Source organism: Salmo salar, chromosome 19, assembly GCF_965601325.2.
Source record: "Salmo salar chromosome 19, fSalSal1, whole genome shotgun sequence".
Lineage (NCBI taxonomy): Eukaryota > Metazoa > Chordata > Actinopteri > Salmoniformes > Salmonidae > Salmo > Salmo salar.
Genome location: NC_138309.1, coordinates 82,945,231 through 82,963,714, shown reverse-complemented (window position 1 = coordinate 82,963,714; position 18,484 = coordinate 82,945,231).

Here is an 18,484-nt window from a genome sequence, read left to right as displayed (position 1 = left end):
CCTGAATGAACATTTCTTTGCACTTTCCTAGTTACAACTAAAGACAGGAAAACACCCAGACCGTAATCTAATCAACTCAATTTAAATGACTGCAGCGCACCCGTGTCGCTCCTCTTTGAACTACCCGCCGTCCGATGAACAAAATAACAGTTTCCCTGTAACAATATATCCATAGCACTTACAATACTATGAAACATATACACAATCATTCCTGTTTATGAACTCTTGAAACAATCCAAACATGACAATTTAATTCACACAGAAACATTAATTTAGTAGATTTCACGTTTCATCGGTCTTCACTCCTCCAACGGTGTCCATGCTCCCAGGGTTCTGTGGGAACATCCCTCCCTGGAGAAAGCCACAGATGGTCAGCCATCCAAACAATGTATTGAGTCGTCAGCCTATCGAGTTCTCCTGCTGGGCCTCAGCGCCTGCAAGTCGTCAGCCTATCGAGTCCTCCTGCTGGGCCTCAGCGCCTGCAAGTCGTCAGCCTATCGAGTCCTCCTGCTGGGCCTCAGCGCCTGCAAGTCGCTAGTTGTGAATATAACCTTCTCTCATTCTTCCACTACACGCTTCTCTTTACGACGAGGTGGTGCTTCGGAAGCCATGGACCTTGTTCACTTTTTTCCCCTCATTCTGATGTTTTTCCGAAATGGATGTGTCACAAGAGTAGGTCTTAGGCTATATGTACAAATTGAGAAATAAAACGAACATTTGAAAAACACAAAACGCTGTTGTTTCTGGTTTGAATGCTTCCCCTTGAAGCTCAAGCTCCCTCGACACAAAATTGTCAGCTGAGAACGAACAGAAGAAAGAAAAGCTGGAGAGAGAAAACAAGAAAGGAGGAGTGGAGAACAGCCGTCAGCAAACCTTTTATTTCTCCTTCTATACAGCATAATACTGCAACTTAAAATATCATTATTTCTCCTTCTATACAGCATAATACTGCAACTTAAAATATCATTATTTCTCCTTCTATACAGCATAATACTGCAACTTAAAATATCATTATTTCTCCTTCTATACAGCATAATACTGCAACTTAAAATATCATTATTTCTCCTTCTATACAGCATAATACTGCAACTTAAAATATCATTATTTCTCCTTCTATACAGCAATAATACTGCAACTTAAAATATCATTATTTTATGACAATAATGAGGAACCCAATATTAAAAAAGGTGGGAAAAAGCAGCAAAACTATACAGCTATCAAAGTCAATTTTGTGACCCCTCGAGGGTACGTGTCGGTATATAAACACACAAAAACCTCGTTGACAGGTACCTCATCTAACCCCTTGATGCTGTGATGAATTGCAGGGCTGTACCTGCCCAAAATCTCAAATGGATGTTAGAAAGATACATTCGAGACAACTTTATTCATATATTTGTCTTAGTAATATACTTGTCCGATTGACCCCCAGAAAAACACAGGCCATTTGTCAACAGTGTATTGTAGCATTGCTAAGTTTCCAAGCTGGGTATGACAAGTGAGGTAGTTAGTGAATTAATTCCTTTTCTCAGTGGGGATTCAGCTACTGTACTGCACTATAAAGGTAGGGATTCAGCTACGACGGTGGGGACGCTACTGACAGGTGGGGATTCAGCTACTGTACTATAAGGTGGGGACGCCGCCGGAGGGTTCAGCTACGTCGGTGGGGACGCTACTGACAAGGTAGGGATTCAGCTACTGTACTATAAAGGTAGGGATTCAGCACTGACTGGTAGGGTCAGTACGAAGGTAGGGATTCAGCTACTGTACTGTACTATAAGGTAGGGATTCAGATACTGTACTATAAAGGTAGGGATTCAGCTACTGTACTGTAAAGGTAGGGATTCAGATACTGTACTATAAAGGTAGGGATTCAGCTACTGTACTGTACTATAAGGTAGGGATTCAGCTACTGTACTATAAGCTAGGGATTCAGCTACTGTACTATAAGGTAGGGATTCAGCTACTGTACTATAAGGTAAGGATTCAGCTACTGTACTGGACTATAAGGTAGAGATTCAGCTACTGTACTATAAGGTAGGGATTCAGCTACTGTACTGTACTATAAGGTAGGGATTCAGCTACTGTACTGTACTATAAGGTAGAGATTCAGCTACTGTACTGTACTATAAGGTAGAGATTCAGCTACTGTACTGTACTATAAGCTGGGGATTCAGCTACTGTACTATAAGGTAGGGATTCAGCTACTGTACTGTACTATAAGGTAGAGATTCAGCTACTGTACTGTACTATAAGGTAGAGATTCAGCTACTGTACTGCACTATACATGGGGATTCAGCTACTGTACTATAAGGTAGGAATTCAGCTACTGCACTATAAGGTAGGGATTCAGCTACTGCACTATAAGGTAGGGATTCAGCTACTGTACTATAAGGTAGGGATTCAGCTACTGTACTATAAGGTGGGGATTCAGCTACTGTACTATAAGGTGGGGATTCAGCTACTGCACTATAAAGGTAGGGATTCAGCTACTGTACTATAAGGTGGGGATTCAGCTACTGTACTATAAGGTAGGGATTCAGCTACTGTACTATAAAGGTAGGGATTCCGCTACTGTACTATAAAGGTAGGGATTCAGATACTGTACTATAAAGGTAGTGATTCAGCTACTGTACTGTACTATAAGGTAGGGATTCAGATACTGTACTATAAAGGTAGGGATTCAGCTATTGTACTGTAAAGGTAGTGATTCAGCTACTGTACTGTACTATAAGGTAGGGATTCAGATACTGTACTATAAAGGTAGGGATTCAGCTACTGCACTATAAAGGTAGGGATTCAGCTACTGTACTATAAGGTGGGGATTCAGCTACAGTACTATAAGGTAGGGATTCAGATACTGTACTATAAAGGTAGGGATTCAGCTATTGTACTGTACTATAAAGGTAGGGATTCAGCTACTGTACTATAAGGTAGGGATTCAGCTACCGTACTATAAAGATAGGGATTCAGCTACTGTACTGCACTATAAAGGTAGGGATTCAGCTACTGTACTATAAGGTAGGGATTCAGCTACTGTACTATAAGGTAGGGATTCAGCTACTGTACTTGACTATAAGGTAGAGATTCAGCTACTGTACTATAAGGTAGGGATTCAGCTACTGTACTGTACTATAAGGTAGGGATTCAGCTACTGTACTGTACTATAAGGTAGAGATTCAGCTACTGTACTGTACTATAAGGTAGAGATTCAGCTACTGTACTGTACTATAAGCTGGGGATTCAGCTACTGTACTATAAGGTAGGGATTCAGCTACTGTACTGTACTATAAGGTAGAGATTCAGCTACTGTACTGTACTATAAGGTAGAGATTCAGCTACTGTACTGCACTATACGGTGGGGATTCAGCTACTGTACTATAAGGTAGGAATTCAGCTACTGCACTATAAGGTAGGGATTCAGCTACTGCACTATAAGGTAGGGATTCAGCTACTGTACTATAAGGTAGGGATTCAGCCACTGTACTATAAGGTAGGGATTCAGCTACTGTACTATAAGGTAGGGATTCAGCTACTGTACTATAAGGTAGGGATTCAGCTACTGTACTATAAGGTAAGGATTCAGCTACTGTACTGGACTATAAGGTAGAGATTCAGCTACTGTACTATAAGGTAGGGATTCAGCTACTGTACTGTACTATAAGGTAGGGATTCAGCTACTGTACTGTACTATAAGGTAGAGATTCAGCTACTGTACTGTACTATAAGGTAGAGATTCAGCTACTGTACTGTACTATAAGCTGGGGATTCAGCTACTGTACTATAAGGTAGGGATTCAGCTACTGTACTGTACTATAAGGTAGAGATTCAGCTACTGTACTGTACTATAAGGTAGAGATTCAGCTACTGTACTGCACTATACGGTGGGGATTCAGCTACTGTACTATAAGGTAGGAATTCAGCTACTGCACTATAAGGTAGGGATTCAGCTACTGCACTATAAGGTAGGGATTCAGCTACTGTACTATAAGGTAGGGATTCAGCTACTGTACTATAAGGTAGGGATTCAGCTACTGTACTATAAGGTGGGGATTCAGCTACTGTACTATAAGGTGGGGATTCAGCTACTGCACTATAAGGTAGGGATTCAGCTACTGTACTATAAGGTGGGGATTCAGCTACTGTACTATAAGGTGGGGATTCAGCTACTGCACTATAAAGGTAGGGATTCAGCTACTGTACTATAAGGTGGGGATTCAGCTACTGTACTATAAGGTAGGGATTCAGCTACTGTACTATAAAGGTAGGGATTCAGCTACTGTACTATAAAGGTAGGGATTCAGCTACTGTACTATAAAGGTAGTGATTCAGCTACTGTACTGTACTATAAGGTAGGGATTCAGATACTGTACTATAAAGGTAGGGATTCAGCTACTGTACTGTACTATAAAGGTAGGGATTCAGCTACTGTACTATAAGGTAGGGATTCAGCTACTGTACTATAAAGATAGGGATTCAGCTACTGTACTGCACTATAAAGGTAGGGATTCAGCTACTGTACTATAAGGTAGGGATTCTGCTACTGTACTATAAGGTAGGGATTCAGCTACTGTACTATAAGGTAGGGATTCAGCTACTGTACTGGACTATAAGGTAGAGATTCAGCTACTGTACTATAAGGTAGGGATTCAGCTACTGTACTGTACTATAAGGTAGGGATTCAGCTACTGTACTGTACTATAAGGTAGAGATTCAGCTACTGTACTGTACTATAAGGTAGAGATTCAGCTACTGTACTGTACTATAAGCTGGGGATTCAGCTACTGTACTATAAGGTAGGGATTCAGCTACTGTACTGTACTATAAGGTAGAAATTCCGCTACTGTACTGTACTATAAGGTAGAGATTCAGCTACTGTACTGCACTATACGGTGGGGATTCAGCTACTGTACTATAAGGTAGGAATTCAGCTACTGCACTATAAGGTAGGGATTCAGCTACTGCACTATAAGGTAGGGATTCAGCTACTGTACTATAAGGTAGGGATTCAGCTTCTGTACTATAAGGTGGGGATTCAGCTACTGTACTATAAGGTGGGGATTCAGCTACTGCACTATAAAGGTAGGGATTCAGCTACTGTACTATAAGGTGGGGATTCAGCTACTGTACTATAAGGTGGGGATTCAGCTACTGCACTATAAAGGTAGGGATTCAGCTACTGTACTATAAGGTAGGGATTCAGCTACTGTACTATAAGCTGGGGATTCAGCTACTGTACTATAAGGTAGGGATTCAGCTACTGTACTGTACTATGCGGTAGGGATTCAGCTACTGTACTGTACTATGCGGTAGGGATTCAGCTACTGTACTATAAAGGTAGGGATTCAGCTACTGTACTGTACTATACGGTAGGGATTCAGCTACTGTACTATAAAGGTAGGGATTCAGCTACTGTACTGTACTATAAGGTAGGGATTCAGCTACTGTACTGTACTATACGGTAGGGATTCAGCTACTGTACTATAAGGTAGGGATTCAGCTACTGCACTATAAGGTAGGGATTCAGCTACTGTAGTGTACTATACGGTAGGGATTCAACTACTGCACTATAAGGTGGGGATTCAGCTACTGCACTATAAGGTAGGGATTCAGCTACTGTACTATAAGGAACGGATTCAGCTACTGTACTATACGGTAGGGATTCAGCTACTGTACTATAAGCTGGGGATTCAGCTACTGTACTATAAGGTAGGGATTCAGCTACTGTACTGTACTATAAGGTAGGGATTCAGCTACTGTACTGTACTATGCGGTAGGGATTCAGCTACTGTACTATAAAGTGGGGATTCTGCTACTGTACTATAAGGTAGGGATTCAGCTACTGTACTATAAGGTAGGGATTCAGCTACTGTACTATAAAGGTAGGGATTCAGCTACTGTACTATAAAGGTAGGGATTCAGCTACTGTACTATACGGTAGGGATTCAGCTACTATACTATAAGGTAGGGATTCAGCTACCGATTATGATTTTTCATCGCCAATACCGATTTATTGGAGGACCAAAAATAGCCGATTATCGATTTAAAAGGCCAATTTTTATATATACATTTGTAATAATGACAATTACAACTATACTGAATGAACACTTTTATTTTAACTTAATATAATACATAAATAAAATCAATTTAGTCTCAAATAGATAATGAAACATGTTCAATTTGGTATAAATAATGCAAAAACACAGTGTTGGAGAAGAAAGTAAAAGTGCAATATGTGCCATGTAAAAAAGCTAACGTTTAAGTTCCTTGCTCAGAACATGACAACATATGAAAGCTGGTGGTTCCTTTTAACATGAGTCTTCAATATTCCCAGTTAAGAAGATTTAGGTTGTAGTTATTATAGGAATTATAGGACTATTTCTCTCTGTACCATTTGTATTTCATATACCTTTGACTATTGGATGTTCTTATAGGCACTTAAGTATTGCCAGCCTAATCTCGGGAGTTGATAGGCTTGAAGTCATAAACAGCGCTGTGAAGCAAGCATTGCTAAGAGCTGCTGTTTGAATGAATGCTTACGAGCCTGCTGCTGCCTACCACTGCTCAGTCAGACTGCTCTATCAAATATCAAATCATAGACTTAATTATAATATAATAAAAACACAGAAATACCAGCCTTTGGTCACTAATATGGTCAAATCCGGAAACTATAATTTCGGAAAAAAAACATTATCTTTCAGTGAAATACGGAACCGTTCTGTATTTTATCGAACGGGTGGCAACCCTAAGTCTAAATATTGCTGTTACATTGCACAACCTTCAATGTTATGTCATAATTATGGAAAAGTATGGAAAATTAATTACGGCCTTCACACAGTTCGCAACGAGCCAGCCGGCCCAAACTGTTACATATACCCTGACTCTGCTTGCACTGAACACAAGACAAGTGACAAAATTTCCCTAGTTTATATTGCCTGCTAACATTAATTTCTTTTAACTAAATATGCAGGTTTAAAAAAAATACTTTTGTGTATTGATTTTAAGAAAGGCATTGATGTTTACGGTTAGGTACATTTGTGCAACGATTGTGCTTTTTTCACGAATGCACTTTTGTTAAATCATCACCCGTTTGGCGAAGTTGAAGTAAGCTGTGATTCAATGATAAATGAACAGGCACCGCATTGATTATATGCAACGCTGAACAAGCTAGTTAACCTAGTAATATCATCAACCATGTGTAGTTACCTAGTGATTATGTGAAGATTGATTGTTTTTTTATAAGATAAGTTTAATGCTAGCTAGCAACTTACCTTGGCTCCTTGCAGCCACAAGGTCCTTTTGATGCTGCATTCGTGTAACAGGTAGTCAGCCTGCCACGCAGTCTTCTCGTGGATTGCAATGTAATCGGCCATAATCGGCATCCAAAAATGCAGATTACCGATTGTTATGAAAACTTGAAATCAGCCCTGCCAATTAATCGGTCGACCTGTAGTTGCTACTACTCCATGTGAAAAATGACAGGAGCGGTTCCAAAAGATTACATCCACGACCTAGAGCGGTAACGCCGGCGATCGACTTAAACACTTCAACAACTAAGCACGCTGAAAATAAACAAGACTTTTGCAGAGTTGCTCCCACTGTCAAACTGGCGAGCCAACCAAGAGCGGGAAGAGCTGTCTTTATCTCCTCCTTCCTGAGTACTGATGCGCACTTAAAGTGGCAGCGCACGGTGAAGGCTCCGTACAGGATTTCGCCACAACCTGACCTGGGCGTCCATTCCTCACTAATCCACAGCTATCCACCCATATCAGCCACCGCAACCATGTGATGGCCTATCCCTTACTCAGTAACATTCCAAGCCCCTGGCTCATATCCAACCTTAACTGGCTCCACCATTAACTTCTGGTGTATAAACCAAACTGTGGCCCTTCTCCTTTCCATATGTCGTGACGTTGTATTAGTTAATGTGACGACTGTTGCTCATCGAATGATTAACGGTTTATAATTGCGTGATTAAATGAATTAAGCAATGAATCAAGAAATTATTAACTCATCAACCTGGGGCACCATGGGAACAGTATTTTGATTGAGTTTCTATTTCCCAAATTAACCAGGTATCAGAATATCGATTTTACAACAGTCGCTAAATTAATCAATTTCCTCTACAGTCTCATTCTGAACGTCGCATAATCCGGGAATCTGCACGGACCCGGGCTTCACCAATGAGTTTACCACACCAATCTTAGTTGATTATTTATTTACTAGCAAGCTAAAATGATGATAAAAATACACATACACAAAACACAGTCTAGCTATTGATTAGGACTTAGTATAACGGGCCAACACACTATGGCGCGTGTTACCCAAAATGGGGATTTAAAAGAGAGAGAAACCAAGAAAGTACACGAGAGAAATATACATTTGGGTTCATTTGTCAGCCATGCTTATTTAAACCTAGCCTTGCCCCGAACTGCCGCTCTTATGGGTCAGAATATAATGATGTAATTACGTGTTGGAGGTCTCAGGTGGGAAGCTCTGCGTGGGTCGTTTAGGCTTCTCAATGACGCACTTCTCCGGCGCAACTCTCTGGTTGTCCTCACGATGTCAGTGTCCTTCTTGGCTAAGTGGTCTGATCCCTCGCCCTTGATCTGAAAGGGGTCTTCTGAGGACAGACAGCTCTGTAGCTCAGAGCTCACAGCTTCGGACTCGAACGGTGTAGATACGACGATTTAATGGAGAGTGGAGGCTGGGTGGTTCGGCTTGAATTCACCCGCTTAGACACAGCTACTCGTCCGTAGCTCGTGTAGAAAAGATTTCTTTGTCTTCAACCTTGTGTTTCGTTTTGGGGTTCGTTGACTTTGTTAGACCTTCGCTGCAGCTTGGGGTCAATTAGTCTCATATGTTAATTCTTCACTCTCCTGTCTTATACCCTTGGGTCAGAAGTGGGCGTAACCGCCTTTAGGGCAATTCTCTGGGCGGACCAAGTTAAGGGGCAAGGCCTAGATTTGACTAAAATCCTATTTTAGACACTACCTTCACATCTCATCTTTACCAAAACATTCTCTTTGATTTGGATATTTTCCACACAACGTACAATGTATAAACATCAGGCATATACTGGGAAAACTCTTAAAGGTACAATGTTTTCATAATAACGTAATCTCTTAACCTTTAATAACAATTCAAAAGTTACATACATTTTCATATTCCACCTCTCGTCATGACCACCATTGTGCCTGACGGAAACCATTGTTCCAAAGTCCCTTTATTGCATGTTTAATGTTCTGAGGCCAGAATTCCATTGTGAGGACAAAGGAATTTCTCTGTGGCCTAAGGTTTATTATGGTGTGAGGGGTCATAAAACCCCCACATCTTCAGACCCCTAGATCTCTCCTCCTCTGTTGGGGTTTTGGGAGATAATCTGTAGGGTGGTGGTCTCCTGTACCCTGACCTGATCAGGACAGTCATGACACATAGGATACCTGATGTCTAAGAATAACATGTTCTGACAGAACATAAACATTCTACTTTACTGACTTTATTGTCCCCATGGGGAAATTGTATTGCAGTGTCATGTACACGTTTAATGTGGCATGAGGATACAACTTTCATAACAGTTACATACCAATAAAAATAGACTAGCCTGCTGGCCTTACTGGGTCGATAGGAACATTAGCCCAAGCTATTTAGGAGGGATATCACACCTAGCGCAAATGATTGTCTAGTTCTGTTTTTCCTGCTGATGGGTGCCCTATACCTGCGCCCAGAGGGGAGTAGTTCAAACTCCGGGTACAAGGGGTGGCTTGGGTCTAAAATGATTTTGTGAGCCTTGTGGAGGGCCCTGACCTTAAAGATCTCATCCAGGTCTGTCTGTTTGACTCCTTGCTTGCTGTGGTGATAATCCTTCTCAGCATATTTCTCTGGCTGACAGTGGCATTGCCAAACCAACAAACAATACAAAAAGTTAAAATACTCTCAAAGAAAGATTTGTAAAACAGAGTCAGTATAGTACAGTCTACATTAAAAGATCCCAGCTTGTTGAGAAAGTACAGTCTCTGTTGGCTTTTTTTGTAGATCAGGTCTGTACATTTACTACACTGAAGCTTATTGTCCAAGAGGACACCCAGATATTTGTATTCCTCTACAATCTCTATGTTCTGACCTCTGATAGATGTTGCAGAGGTAGGTGTTGCTCGCTTCGTGAAGTCTATGCACATCTCTTTGGTCTTGTTGGTATTGAGGACCAAGTGTGATTCCTCACACCACTCTACAAAGTCATTTAGGACCGGGTCATGGTGTTCCTCGTCATCATGCAACAGGCTGATCGAGGCAGTGTAGACAGCGAACTTAACAAGGTGTCTGTCAGGATGGGAACTAGTACAACTATTAGTGTACAAGATGTACAGGAGTGGGGACAAAACACATCCCTGAAGAGAGCCTGTGTTGGTGTTGCGTATGTCCGACATGTGGGGACCTATTTTGACACGCTGTGACCGTTGATTCAGGAAGTCCAACAGCCACAAAACCAGCCCCTCCATCTAAGGAGAAGTCCCGAATGAGTCTGTGCCAGAATGTAAGGCTGGATTGTGTTGAAGGCAGAAGAAAAGTCAACGAACAGAACCCTAACATGGAATTTGGCACCCTCTAGATGTCTGTAGACCATGCTGAGGAGAGTACACCCTCTAGATGTCTATAGACCATGTTGAGGAGAGTACACCCTCTAGATGTCTATAGACCATGTTGAGGAGAGTACACCCTCTAGATGTCTGTAGACCATGCTGAGGAGAGTACACCCTCTAGATGTCTATAGACCATGTTGAGGAGAGTACACCCTCTAGATGTCTATAGACCATGTTGAGGAGAGTACACCCTCTAGATGTCTATAGACCATGTTGAGGAGAGTACACCCTCTAGATGTCTATAGACCATGTTGAGGAGGGTAAGAATGGCATCATCAACGCCTCTGCTAGGCTGATAGGCAAACAGAAATGGGTCGAGGAGTTTCTGGGTGACGCTGAGAATATAACTTTTCACAATTTTCTCAAGGCATTTCATTACTAAAGATGTCAAGGCAACAGGGCGGTAGTCATTCAGCACAGAGGGATTAGATGCTTTAGGAATTGGTATAATTATTGAGTTTTTCCACAATACTGGCACGTGTTGCTGGTCGAATGAGAATTGGAAAATGTCTAAAAACACCAGCCAATTGTTCAGCACAGTGCTTTAAGACATGTCCACTTATTTTGTCTGGGCCTGGGCTTTTGTATGCGTTACATCCCCTTAACAACTTTAAAACATCAGCTTGTTTAACAACAACCCTCGCAAACATTTGTAATGATGCTTCCATTTGTTTTTACCTCCGACACAAAGGTGTCTGATTCAAATCTTAAGAAAATATTCAGTTCATTAGCCATATTCTGGGACTCGTATCTCCCAAGGTCAGCACTGGTTTTTGATAGTTGTTTTGATACCCAAGTCTAATTGTTAGAGAACAGGTGAACAGGTACAGGTTTTAGTAGGCATAATTGACTCAGCACAGAAGTTTACATTAGTCTGAAACAACATCTGTGAGTTCATCAAGATCAGAGCTGCTGTCACCAAATACCTCCCACATAGTACAGTCAAAACACCCCTGGAGACAAGTGAAATATCTCCCACATAGTACAGTCAAAACATCCCTGGAGACCAAATACCTCCCACATAGTACAGTCAAAACACCCCTGGAGACCAAATACCTCCCACATAGTACAGTCAAAACACCCCTGGAGACAAGTGAAATACCTCCCACATAGTACAGTCAAAACATCCCTGGAGACCAAATACCTCCCACATAGTACAGTCAAAACACCCCTGGAGACCAAATACCTCCCACATAGTACAGTCAAAACATCCCTGGAGACAAGTGAAATACCTCCCACATAGTACAGTCAAAACACCCCTGGAGACCAAATACCTCCCCCATAGTACAGTCAAAACACCCCTGGAGACAAGTGAAAAATCCTCCCACATAGTACAGTCAAAACACCCCTGGAGACCAAATACCTCCCACATAGTACAGTCAAAACACCCCTGGAGACCAAATACCTCCCACATAGTACAGTCAAAACACCCCTGGAGACCAAATACCTCCCACATAGTACAGTCAAAACATCCCTGGAGACAAGTGAAATACCTCCCACATAGTACAGTCAAAACACCCCTGGAGACCAAATACCTCCCACATAGTACAGTCAAAACACCCCTGGAGACAAGTGAAATACCTCCCACATAGTACAGTCAAAACACCCCTGGAGACCAAATACCTCCCACATAGTACAGTCAAAACATCCCTGGAGACAAGTGAAATACCTCCCACATAGTACAGTCAAAACACCCCTGGAGACCAAATACCTCCCACATAGTACAGTCAAAACACCCCTGGAGACCAAATACCTCCCACATAGTACAGTCAAAACACCCCTGGAGACAAGTGAAATACCTCCCACATAGTACAGTCAAAACACCCCTGGAGACCAAATACCTCCCAAATAGTACAGTCAAAACACCCCTGGAGACCAAATACCTCCCACATAGTACAGTCAAAACATCCCTGGAGACCAAATACCTCCCCCATAGTACAGTCAAAACACCCCTGGAGACAAGTGAAATACCTCCCACATAGTACAGTCAAAACACCCCTGGAGACCAAATACCTCCCCCATAGTACAGTCAAAACACCCCTGGAGACAAGTGAAATACCTCCCACATAGTACAGTCAAAACACCCCTGGAGACCAAATACCTCCCACATAGTACAGTCAAAACACCCCTGGAGACCAAATACCTCCCACATAGTACAGTCAAAACACCCCTGGAGACCAAATACCTCCCACATAGTACAGTCAAAACACCCCTGGAGACCAAATACCTCCCAAATAGTACAGTCAAAACACCCCTGGAGACCAAATACCTCCCACATAGTACAGTCAAAACATCCCTGGAGACCAAATACCTCCCCCATAGTACAGTCAAAACACCCCTGGAGACAAGTGATACTGTTGTCATTCCAGATCTGGACAGTTTTAACTGTGGGTTTCTCCCTCTCCAGGGGCCGCCAGTAGGTTGGCCTGAGGTAGACCACGTTGTGGTCTGATGTGCCCACGGGAGGTCCGGTTGTAGCAGAGAACGCATTTGGTATTGTCCCATAGCACAAATCAAGAGTCCTATTTTTCCTAGTGTGACATTTCACATACTGGTGGTATGTGTGCAGGACTTTGTGCAAGGTACAGTTGTTAAAATCCCATAAAAATAAATTTGGGTGCATCGGGGGAGATGGATTCCAGTTTCTGTAAATTCCCCTCTCTCCCACAGTGATATGAATAAGGATATTTCATATTTTCAAGTTTAGAAGTCAGAACCTATCACTGGTATTGGAAATAATTTATCCAGTCTGGTTATGAAGTAGGTTGATGCAATAGCTATCTGATCACAGACAAATACCAAACATGATCATCATAGGTCACGTTTTAGTAGCAGGAGCGCTGAACATGGTCAGCGATGGGGGGTATTTACTTCTGTGCCGATGATTCAACTTTAAACTATAGTTCACTTTGGCTGGTCCAATAGACATTAAATGTACAGGCTCTCTGATCGACCACTTAACCAAAATAACTCTCAATCACTGGAACAAGAAAAACCATTAGGCTACATACAAAACAAACATTCACAGAGACGTCATTATGGACCAGAACCCAGCCAGTATCACAGGGATGTCATTATGGACCAGAACCCAGCCTGTATCACAGGGATGTCATTATGGACCAGAACCCAGCCTGTATCACAGGGATGTCATTATGGACCAGAACCCAGCCAGTATCACAGGGATGTCATTATGGACCAGAACCCAGACAGTATCACAGGGATGTCATTATGGACCAGAACCCAGCCTGTATCACAGGGATGTCATTATGGACCAGAACCCAGCCTGTATCACAGAGATGTCATTATGGACCAGAACCCAGCCAGTATCACAGGGATGTCATTATGGACCAGAACCAAGCCTGTATCACAGGGATGTCATTATGGACCAGAACCCAGCCTGTATCACAGGGATGTCATTATGGACCAGAACCCAGCCAGTATCACAGGGATGTCATTATGGACCAGAACCCAGCCTGTATCACAGGGATGTCATTATGGACCAGAACCCAGCCTGTATCACAGGGATGTCATTATGGACCAGAACCCAGCCTGTATCACAGGGATGTCATTATGGACCAGAACCAAGCCTGTATCACAGAGAAGTCATTATGGACCAGAACCCAGCCTGTATCACAGGGATGTCATTATGGACCAGAACCCAGCCAGTATCACAGGGATGTCATTATGGACCAGAACCCAGCCAGTATCACAGGGATGTCATTATGGACCAGAACCCAGCCTGTATCACAGGGATGTCATTATGGACCAGAACCCAGCCAGTATCACAGGGATGTCATTATGGACCAGAACCCAGCCTGTATCACAGGGATGTCATTATGGACCAGAACCCAGCCTGTATCACAGAGATGTCATTATGGACCAGAACCCAGCCTGTATCACAGGGATGTCATTATGGACCAGAACCCAGCCTGTATCACAGGGATGTCATTATGGACCAGAACCCAGCCTGTATCACAGGGATGTCATTATGGACCAGAACCAAGCCTGTATCACAGAGAAGTCATTATGGACCAGAACCCAGCCTGTATCACAGGGATGTCATTATGGACCAGAACCCAGCCAGTATCACAGGGATGTCATTATGGACCAGAACCCAGCCTGTATCACAGGGATGTCATTATGGACCAGAACCCAGCCAGTATCACAGGGATGTCATTATGGACCAGAACCCAGCCTGTATCACAGAGATGTCATTATGGACCAGAACCCAGCCTGTATCACAGAGATGTCATTATGGACCAGAACCAAGCCTGTATCACAGGGTTGTCATTATGGACCAGAACCCAGCCTGTATCACAGAGATGTCATTATGGACCAGAACCCAGCCTGTATCACAGGGATGTCATTATGGACCAGAACCCAGCCTGTATCACAGGGATGTCATTATGGACCAGAACCCAGCCTGTATCACAGGGATGTCATTATGGACCAGAACCAAGCCTGTATCACAGAGAAGTCATTATGGACCAGAACCCAGCCTGTATCACAGGGATGTCATTATGGACCAGAACCCAGCCAGTATCACAGGGATGTCATTATGGACCAGAACCCAGCCAGTATCACAGGGATGTCATTATGGACCAGAACCCAGCCTGTATCACAGGGATGTCATTATGGACCAGAACCCAGCCTGTATCACAGAGATGTCATTATGGACCAGAACCCAGCCAGTATCACAGGGATGTCATTATGGACCAGAACCCAGCCTGTATCACAGGGATGTCATTATGGACCAGAACCCAGCCTGTATCACAGGGATGTCATTATGGACCAGAACCAAGCCTGTATCACAGAGAAGTCATTATGGACCAGAACCCAGCCTGTATCACAGGGATGTCATTATGGACCAGAACCCAGCCAGTATCACAGGGATGTCATTATGGACCAGAACCCAGCCTGTATCACAGGGATGTCATTATGGACCAGAACCCAGCCAATATCACAGGGATGTCATTATGGACCAGAACCCAGCCTGTGTCACAGGGATGTCATTATGGACCAGAACCAAGCCTGTATCACAGAGAAGTCATTATGGACCAGAACCTAGCCTGTATCACAGGGATGTCATTATGGACCAGAACCCAGCCTGTATCACAGAGATGTCATTATGGACCAGAACCCAGCCTGTATCACAGAGATGTCATTATGGACCAGAACCCAGCCTGTATCACAGAGATGTCATTATGGACCAGAACCAAGCCTGTATCACAGGGTTGTCATTATGGACCAGAACCAAGCCTGTATCACAGGGATGTCATTATGGACCAGAACCCCAGCCAGTATCACTTCCCCTGGACCTAAGGCTTACGTAACACTGTTACAACAAAGCCAACCCATCAGCTGTCACCCACCATCACATCGGTCTTTCATCATTACTACAAACCTAACATTACCATTGCTGTTACCCTCACGATCGACTGTTCACATAAAGTGGGACGGCCCAGGACTGACAACATCAACTAGGCCATACACCCAGAGGCTAATGTCCCTAAATGCATTCTCCCAATGTTCTGCAACAATAGCATGTCACTGGGAGTCCTGTATAGGACTGGGAGTCCTACATTGGGAGTCCTACATTAACATTTCTACATTGAAGGCTTTCTATGTCAATATCCCTCACTCTACACCACAGTGGATTATAGCCCTAGGAGTCCCAAATGAGACATATTCAACAGTCCCTCACCGTCAACTCCAGCGAGGTCTGACAATCAGTCTACGGCACGAAACCGACCTGTGGTCTGGGACACCGACCTGTGGTCTGGGACACCGACCTGTCCAGCCTGTGTAGGTGGAGAGGTCGTGGCGGTCGGCCGTCTTCAGGACCTTCTCCATCTGCTGCAGCAGGTCATTGACCTTCCTCTGCAGCTTCTTCTGGAACGCCGCACTGATCTGTAGAGGGATAGAGGTAGAGGAGGGTAAGAGAACTGATCTGTAGAGGGATAGAGGTAGAGGAGGGTAAGAGAACTGATCTGTAGAGGGATAGAGGTAGAGGAGGGTAAGAGAACTGATCTGTAGAGGGATAGAGGTAGAGGAGGGTAACAGAACTGATCTGTAGAGGGATAGAGGTAGAGGAGGAAGGTAAGAGAACTGATCTGTAGAGGGATAGAGGTAGAGGAGGGTAAGAGAACTGATCTGTAGAGGGATAGAGGTAGAGGAGGGTAAGAGAACTGATCTGTAGAGGGATAGAGGTAGAGGAGGAAGGTAACAGAACTGATCTGTAGAGGGATAGAGGTAGAGGAGGGTAAGAGAACTGATCTGTAGAGGGATAGAGGTAGAGGAGGGTAAGAGAACTGATCTGTAGAGGGATAGAGGTAGAGGAGGAAGGTAAGAGAACTGATCTGTAGAGGGATAGAGGTAGAGGAGGGTAAGAGAACTGATCTGTAGAGGGATAGAGGTAGATAAGGAGGGTAACAGAACTGATCTGTAGAGGGATAGAGGTAGAGGAAGGTAAGAGAACTGATCTGTAGAGGGATAGAGGTAGAGGAGGGTAAGAGAACTGATCTGTAGAGGGATAGAGGTAGAGGAGGGTAAGAGAACTGATCTGTAGAGGGATAGAGGTAGAGGAGGGTAAGAGAACTGATCTGTAGAGGGATAGAGGTAGAGGAGGGTAAGAGAACTGATCTGTAGAGGGATAGAGGTAGAGGAGGGTAAGAGAACTGATCTGTAGAGGGATAGAGGTAGAGGAGGGTAAGAGAACTGATCTGTAGAGGGATAGAGGTAGAGGAGGGTAAGAGAACTGATCTGTAGAGGGATAGAGGTAGAGGAGGGTAAGAGAACTGATCTGTAGAGGGATAGAGGTAGAGGAGGAAGGTAAGAGAACTGATATGTAGAGGGATAGAGGTAGAGGAGGGTAAGAGAACTGATCTGTAGAGGGATAGAGGTAGATGAGGAGGGTAACAGAACTGATCTGTAGAGGGATAGAGGTAGAGGAGGGTAAGAGAACTGATCTGTAGAGGGATAGAGGTAGAGGAGGAAGGTAACAGAACTGATCTGTAGAGGGATAGAGGTAGAGGAGGGTAAGAGAACTGATCTGTAGAGGGATAGAGGTAGGTAAGAGAACTGATCTGTAGAGGGATAGAGGTAGAGGAGGAAGGTAACAGAACTGATCTGTAGAGGGATAGAGGTAGAGGAGGGTAAGAGAACTGATCTGTAGAGGGATAGAGGTAGAGGAGGGTAACAGAACTGATCTGTAGAGGGATAGAGGTAGAGGAGGAAGGTAACAGAACTTATCTGTAGAGGGATAGAGGTAGAGGAGGAGGGTAAGAGAACTGATCTGTAGAGGGATAGAGGTAGAGGAGGGTAAGAGAACTGATCTGTAGAGGGATAGAGGTAGAGGAGGGTAAGAGAACTGATCTGTAGAGGGATAGAGGTAGAGGAAGGTAACAGAACTTATCTGTAGAGGGATAGAGGTAGAGGAGGAGGGTAAGAGAACTGATCTGTAGAGGGATAGAGGTAGAGGAGGGTAAGAGAACTGATCTGTAGAGGGATAGAGGTAGAGGAGGAAGGTAACAGAACTGATCTGTAGAGGGATAGAGGTAGAGGAGGAAGGTAAGAGAACTGATCTGTAGAGGGATAGAGGTAGAGGAGGGTAAGAGAACTGATCTGTAGAGGGATAGAGGTAGAGGAGGAAGGTAACAGAACTGATCTGTAGAGGGATAGAGGTAGAGGAGGGTAAGAGAACTGATCTGTAGAGGGATAGAGGTAGAGGAGGAAGGTAACAGAACTGATCTGTAGAGGGATAGAGGTAGAGGAGGGTAAGAGAACTGATCTGTAGAGGGATAGAGGTAGAGGAGGGTAAGAGAACTGATCTGTAGAGGGATAGAGGT